This window comes from Mandrillus leucophaeus, unplaced genomic scaffold, assembly GCF_000951045.1.
Source record: "Mandrillus leucophaeus isolate KB7577 unplaced genomic scaffold, Mleu.le_1.0 Scaffold583, whole genome shotgun sequence".
Lineage (NCBI taxonomy): Eukaryota > Metazoa > Chordata > Mammalia > Primates > Cercopithecidae > Mandrillus > Mandrillus leucophaeus.
The window spans coordinates 850,073-857,719 of NW_012106286.1; positions in this window are offsets into that span (position 1 = coordinate 850,073).

Below are 7,647 nucleotides of genomic sequence, written 5' to 3' on the forward strand. Positions count from 1 at the left end.
CTGAACTGCGTTGGAGGCGCATGGCGCCACATGCCTCATTATTTATGGTGCTAAGTCTGATAACTTGGTGAAGATTGAGAAGCTTAATTATAATGCTATGTTTTGTTTTGTTGTCCTTTCCAATTAACAAGTAGAACTAACCTTTGGAACTGTGGAAATAGCCTTTCCAACAAGTGTTCAGAAAATGACTTTAGTGTCCGTGTGATAATTCTTGACTGAATCAATTGTTTTCTTTCAAGTTGAAAGAGGGTATTTTCTAGCTTCTTCCACGTTTATAGACTAGTCTTTTTCTGAAAAGAGAAATTTTTTTCCTCATGAACTGGGATGAACTACGATTGTTCTACCTGAAATGCAAGAAAAACATTTAGTTGTCACCAATAACGATGTCAAATGCTGTGTATTCTCCACCCCACCCCAACCTCACATCGCCACAAACACATGGCTTTTTATTGATTCAATGTGGCATGATAAAATACAGTGAGTATTCACTTTTGATGTTGATTTATCCCACATTTGGCCAATAGAAGCAACTTTAATCTAACTCTTCTTTTAAACATACCCACCTTGGTTTTTTGTATCTTGCTGTTTTCTGGAATAAGACATTCCAGGATAACTCTGTCCTCTGTCTTAGAATTTCTCCAAGTGTTTTTTAGTTCATTTACTGGAAAATGGTATTTAGAAACAATGATTTAGATACTAGTGGTTCTGATTACTTTTAATGTTTATTTCTTTTAGGTTCTTTCAGCAAAGAGAGCTAGGAGTTATTTTTTAATAAAAGATCCTTACCGCGTAGTCACATTTCCAATTTAAATTTAACATTTCAGGGTGTTTTCTTAACTTCTTATGTGCTGTTATATCTGTATCTGTTTTTCTTTCTGACACTGGAAATCTCAGTTTCTTATGTAACTTTAATATATATTCTTATATGTTATATGAGAAACCTTATCATTTGTTTTAACATAATTTTGTCTTTTTTTTCAGGAATATTCCAATGTTTCCATCATAACAATTTTACAAATTTATGTTTATTCTTATTTTAAATTTTGTTTCTTTGTTACTATAAATGATCTATTTTCTTATAGTTTCTACCTTGTGTTATTTTAAGAGTGCAGACAAGCTTAGTATTACATCTTCTTGTGTTGTTGAAACTATTATCATTAGAAAACATTCCTGTTTAACTCCTTTGATATTTTCTGCTGCCTGGTGTAAAACAGCTGCTTTATTTTGATTGTTTGTCTGTTTGTTGTGGTTGGCATTTGCCCATCATAAATTTAATTGCTTCTTTCTTTAGATTTCAGTATGTCTACCAAAATTTTCCTATATTTATTTATCATTTATTTATCTTTTATTTGTTTTTTTGAGACAGAGTCTTGTCTTGTCTCCCAGGCTGGAGTGCAGTGGTGTGGTCTTGACTCAGTGCAACCTCTGCCTCCCAGGTTCAAGCAATTCTCCTTCCTCAGCCTCCCGAGTAGCTGGGATTACAGGCACATGCCACCATTCACAGCTAATTTTTGTATTTTTAGTAGAGACGGGTGTTCACTATGTTGGCCAGGCTGGTCTTGCACTCCTGACCTCAGGTTAGCCGACTGCCTCGGCCTCCCAAAGTGCTGGAATTACAGACCTGAGCCACCATGCCCTGCCTCAAAATTTTCCTTTAACAGGATGATTTAGTCTATTCGTGTCCATCATAATTACTTAATGAGTTTCTCATATCTCATTCTTTAACTTTCTTTTTATCCTGTTTATCTTCCTGTTTTATGTCTCACCTTCTCTTAGAATGACTTTTTTTCCCTTCATTCCATTTTCTTTATTGGTTTCTGTGCTCTGTGTCCTAATTTTGTCTTTCTGTTGGCTATTAAACTAATCTTAAACATTTCTACTTAACTTGTCAAAATCTAAATTAAATCAATAGTTTTGTCTTTTTATTTGAAAATAAAAGGAGCTTTTGGTCATTTGTACTTCAATATTAAAAAGCTTTTACTCTACTATATTATAATTTCAAAATTAATATCAAGTTCCTTCTAATAGATTATTCCTGAGCCAAAGTAAAAATATATTTCTATATAGATCTCTTAATTTGCAAAATTAATGATTTCAAATAACCCTGCTTCACAGTCAGTAATTCAGGTCTTTATGACTTATGTGAAAATGTCCCTCATTATCACAAAAGTTTTATGTCAAGAAGACATAGTTTTAGAGCTTCTTGTTACAAATTTTTGAGTGTTCTGATTCTGGACATAATTGTTGGTTAGGGCATAAAAATTGCATTTGGGTTGTGATTAACTTGATTTAAGCTGAAGGCCAGTCTGTTTTAAACTGGTAATAACCAGAATTAAGACCTCAGTATTTAGGAAGAAGTTTTCTTCAAGATTCATCAATCAGGAAAATTTGCAGATGACCATATGTTTAAATTTGCCTTTTTGTAGAAAAAAAAATAAAGAATTCATTATAGTTTGCTGCTTTGAGGCACATGAAGATACCGTTGGAAGCTGCAAGGATATGTGCTCAGTGACTGTTAGTGGTACAATGACAACCAGGACGGCACAGCCCAGGTCCCACAGAATGCACTCAGCCAAAACATCGGACCAGTGTGGAGCCAGGCCTAACACATCTTCAAACCCTTGAACAAAACATGCTGGTGGTTTGCAGATATGCCACTTCCTTTCATTGGCATCCAAATGACCTTTGATCTAATAAGAAGTGAAGACAACTGGTTTCTGCTGAAGGAAAAACACTGTTCTGCCTTGTTGGTGAAGTAGGAGAGAAAGAGAGCAATGATATTTAAAAGTAATAAACTGTGTGTGCAGAGAAAATAACTTCGCTCCCTGTGGTGTATTCAGCGTATTACATAGTAAACTTTCATTTGCAGAAAACATACTACCTTTAACACCAAATATTGGAATCTCAAGTGGTAGTTATTGAACATTATTTTATGTGCTTTTCACTTCGACATCCCTTGGCTTCAGCTTAGAGGACTAGTTTATCAGTGACACATCATGGCAAATTAATAGGTACAGATAAAACCTTCCATAAATATTCATTACATCTCATTACTGCAAATTAATGAGATATTTTAAAATTAAGCTTAGTCACATTTGATACTGAGGATCTTGTTTTAATATATGATGCTCAGAGATAAATTATAATCTTGAATAGGATTGAGCTCATTATGAAAAACTTTTAGATAGGCATTGTAGTAACAATTTAGATAAGGACTAAGGACTATTATACCTGATTTTAGAAATGATGAGAAATTCTATTTATGTCTCTATACTTCTAAACCGCTTCAATAACACTTTAACTGTTCTCATATAATATTACAAAGCAAAGAACTTCATATTTAGGATACCATAATGTGTTTCAACAATTCAGAAAATATGTCTGTATTTAAAAGTGCATGCCATAATAAATAAAATTTAATAGTAAATATGATTTTTTTTTGCACAAATAATGATTTGGCTTGGTTTTTTCATCTGCTTTAAGAACCTGAGCAAGTATTCCAGGATTTTTTAGGAAAATAAATGCATATAGGATAAATTTCATAAACCAGTGAGAACGGGTTTCACCCTCTTAGTGAATTATGCAGTTCTCTAAGTGGTGACTAAGTGGTAACTATGCATCTAGGAAGGCCTCAGGTTCTGTTCTAGTGAGTAACACAATGAAGACCGTCCCTGTCCTGCTGGGACCTGAGAAGGTCATGTAGATTGCCTTTGAATTGGGTCATTTTTATGTAACTTGGTTCTCACACCTTCTCTCCAGCCACATATCCTTTTAAAAAGTGATTTTTAAGAGACAGATCTCCCTATGCTGTCCAGCCTGGAGTGCAGTGGCTGTTCACAGGCACTTTCATAGAGCCTCCAATTTCTGTGCTCAACTGATCTTCCTGCCTCAGCCTCCTGAGTAGCTGGGACCACAGGTGCACATCGCCGTGCCTGGCTAGATATAGCTTATCAAAAAACTTCACTTTTGCTGTTTCTTGACTTATTTCAAAGAGATTGTAGCATTCTTGTTTTTCTGATATAACTGCTCCAACGTAAAGGAAGAGCCTTTTGTTAGCACCTCTTGATAAGCACATTTGACGGTCTTCTTTCAGTCAGGCACGCGAGAGACACTGCGGCCTCATACGGGAATCAGATCAACCATCCTATGCACACCGATAATGAAATTCAACCCTTCATGCAAGATTTCATTATCTAACTGTATTCATCATCTAAGTTCTTTCCTCCAAAAAATACATTTTAGTCCAAATGAAAAAATATCCAGAGTCAAATGCCCTAAAACAAAACAAACCGTCTTGCACTCTCTGAGCCCTTTTTTCCCTCATCTGAAAATGTAGGTTACCTGATTAAATAATATCTGAGCTAATTTCTAGCTTTAACATTCTATTATTCTAATTATATGTAATGCTAATAGTTTTAGGAAGCGTAGTTTTTATATGTTTTGTTACATTCACTTGTCTGATATATTCTAGAGCAAAATAATTTTTACTCTTTGGCATTTAAATCTGTGTCCCTTCATTCATTAAATGTTTACATAAGTAGCCCCTCTAGAATAGAAGTTCGCGAGAGAGCAGTTTTACATGTCTTGTTGACTTTTGTGTCCCTAGGACTCAGAAGGAGGCCAAGCGTTCAGGAAGCATTTCCGGAACAGAGGATGAGTGAGTGTGAGTCTTCTATAAAAGGTTCGGAGATCATTACATTTGGTCTTTTTTCAGGAAACATTTATAATCAAGTAGAAATGGTAAGAAAGATACAAAAACAGCCATCATACAAGAGATTGCATCGTGGATGTTGTGAAGTCACTGAGAGAGAACACAGAGAAAGTAGAAAGCTATGCACCATCCCCCCAGCAAAACCTCTGAAGAAGAGAATCTGGGTTTGTAAGGCATGAACTCCTGAACTCCAGGATAAGGAGTTTAAAATCCAGAGAAATATCTTGCCTGTTGTTAACTTCTGTTGCTTTGTTTTAGAATCAGCTTACTTGACACCATCAAAAACAAACAAAACCCCCTCCGAAAAACAAATGAAAAACAATCAGAGTACTTGTGGAATGCAGTTGAATACACAGGTCAATTTGGGAAAAACTGGTATCTCTCTCACATTATGTCTCTTTAGGCACAAGCATGTTTTATCTTTTACTTTATATGGACTTCCTTTAACATGTTCAATATACAGTTTCATTCTTCTCCATAGTATATTTACACATGCATTTTTAAAATATATTGTTAGTTACAAATAGATTTTTCTATTACAAATGACAAACTTGTGATATGTTTTCTATTTCAGTATAAAAATCCTATTACTTTAAGTATTAATCTTATAGTGTGTAACCTAGCATAATTTCCAATGTTCTAGAGATTTGTCTGTAGAAGTTTTTGTGACTGCTACCTAAACAATCATATTATGTGTGAATAATGACCATTGTGTATTTTCCCTTTATGATTCTGACACATTTTGTGTATTTTTTTTCCTTTCCTTACCAGAAGACACATATATGTTTTTAACAGGTGTGGTGAAACTTGGAAACTGGCTTTGTTTCTGACTATATTAATAATTTTGTTTTGTTTTATTATTTCATACGCTTTCGGTAATTCCTTCTACACATTATTGAAGTGCTCTTCTTAGAGTTTTCTGAAAGTTTTTTATTATGGGTTGTCTTCTAATACTTGAATCAGTTTTGGAGATTCATGCTTTTCAAGAAAATTTTCTGTGTTTCCTAGGTTTTAAAATGCGCTGGCACATTTTTTCATAATAGTCTGTCACCATTTTAGTCTTTATTATATGCAGTGATAATTCCCATTTTCGTTTCTAATATTGGTTATTTGCACATTTTCTCTTTATTTTTACTTTGACCGTCATTGCCAGAGGTTTGTCCATCTTATTACACTTTCAAAACAAAGAATCTGGCACTGTGAATGATCTCAGTTGTATCTTTGTTTTCTATTTCATGAATCTCTGCTTTCATACTTATTACTTCCTTTTTCCTGCATCTTTGAGTGTATTCTGCGGCTATTTTGCTTACTTCCTGTACCAGATGCTTGACTCATCAATTTTCAGTCATTCTTATTTACCCATATAGCTATGTTTGCTTTAAATATACGCTTAAGGCACTCTTTAGTTGTATCCCCACTTTTTTGGTGTGTAGAACTTTTATTATTATGTATTTTAAAGTATTTTTTATTTCAAGTGCTTCACATATAATATATGATATTTGGAAGCATGTTTTTAAATTTGTGAATGCGTATTTAAGAGCTATGGTTCTTAAAACGTGCTCCCTTGATTAGCAACATAAGCATCACCTGAGAACTTGCTAGAAATGCAAATATGGGCCTCACCTTACACTTCCTAAGGCAGAAATTTGGTTGGGTCCAAAAAATGTGTTTCAAAAGCCATTCATTTTTATTTCAAAAAGCCATTCATTGGAGTTTGTCTATTTTTGATACTTCATATAAATGGAATCATATGAAATGTGGGGTTTTATGTCTGGCTTCTTTCACTTAACAGAATGTTTTCAAGGTTCCTGTAGGCTGCTGCATGCATCAGTGCTTAATTCCTTTTCATTGTCAAATAGCACTCTATTGTAAAGATTTACCGTATTTTGTTTATTCACTTATAAGTAGATATTTGGATTGTTTTCACTTCTGGACTTTATGAATAATGATGCTAACACTAGTTGTGTGCAAGTTTTTGTGTGGACAAATGTTTACATATCTCTTGGTCTAGCAGTGGAACTACTGGGTAATATAGTAACTGTGTTAAGCATTTTGAGGAACTACCATAGTGTTTTTCTAAGTGCACCATTTAGCAGTGCATGAGGGTTTCAGTTTCCTTACGCCCTGGCCAACACTTGATTTTGGTCTGTGTTTTTTTTATTACAGTCTTACTAGATCATGTGAGGTGGAATGTCATGGTTCTCTTGATTTGCATTGCTCTGATGACTGAAGATGTTGAGCATCTTTTCATATGCTTATTAGCTGACTCATGTTTTTGGTGAAATGCCTATCAAAAGTCTTTCTCATTGTTAAATTGGGCTGATTACTGAGTTGTATATGGTCTTTGTATGTCCTGGATGCAATTCAATTATCAGATATAAGATTTGTAAATATTTTTATCCATTTTGTGGGGGAGTCTTGAATTTCTTGATAGTGTCCTTTAAACATAAACATCTTTAATTTATATAAATTCCAATTTATCAATTTTTTGTTTTGTTGTTAGTACTTTTGGTGTCAAATATAGTAATTAATTGCTGAATCTGAGATTATGAAGACTAATCTGTATGTTTTCTAATAGTTTGATACCTCAATAATTATTAAATTATTAATAATAATTAATGATGTAATTACTGATAAGGCTCCTGTTTGCAGTGTTCTCTACATGTCAGTTGGATCAAGTTCATGAATCATATCATTTATATTTTCTATATTCTTAACAATTATTTTGAATACTTATTAAATTAGCCCCTAAGACAGTATGATATACTCCTTTACTTGTGAATATGTTTACATCAATTTTACTTATTTAAATTTTGCTTTATATATTTTGGAGCTATATTATTAGTTGCCTATAAATTTAGATTTATTATATATTTCTTATAGAATATATTTTCATCATTATGAATTGCCTCTTGCCTTAAAGTCTACTCATCTAC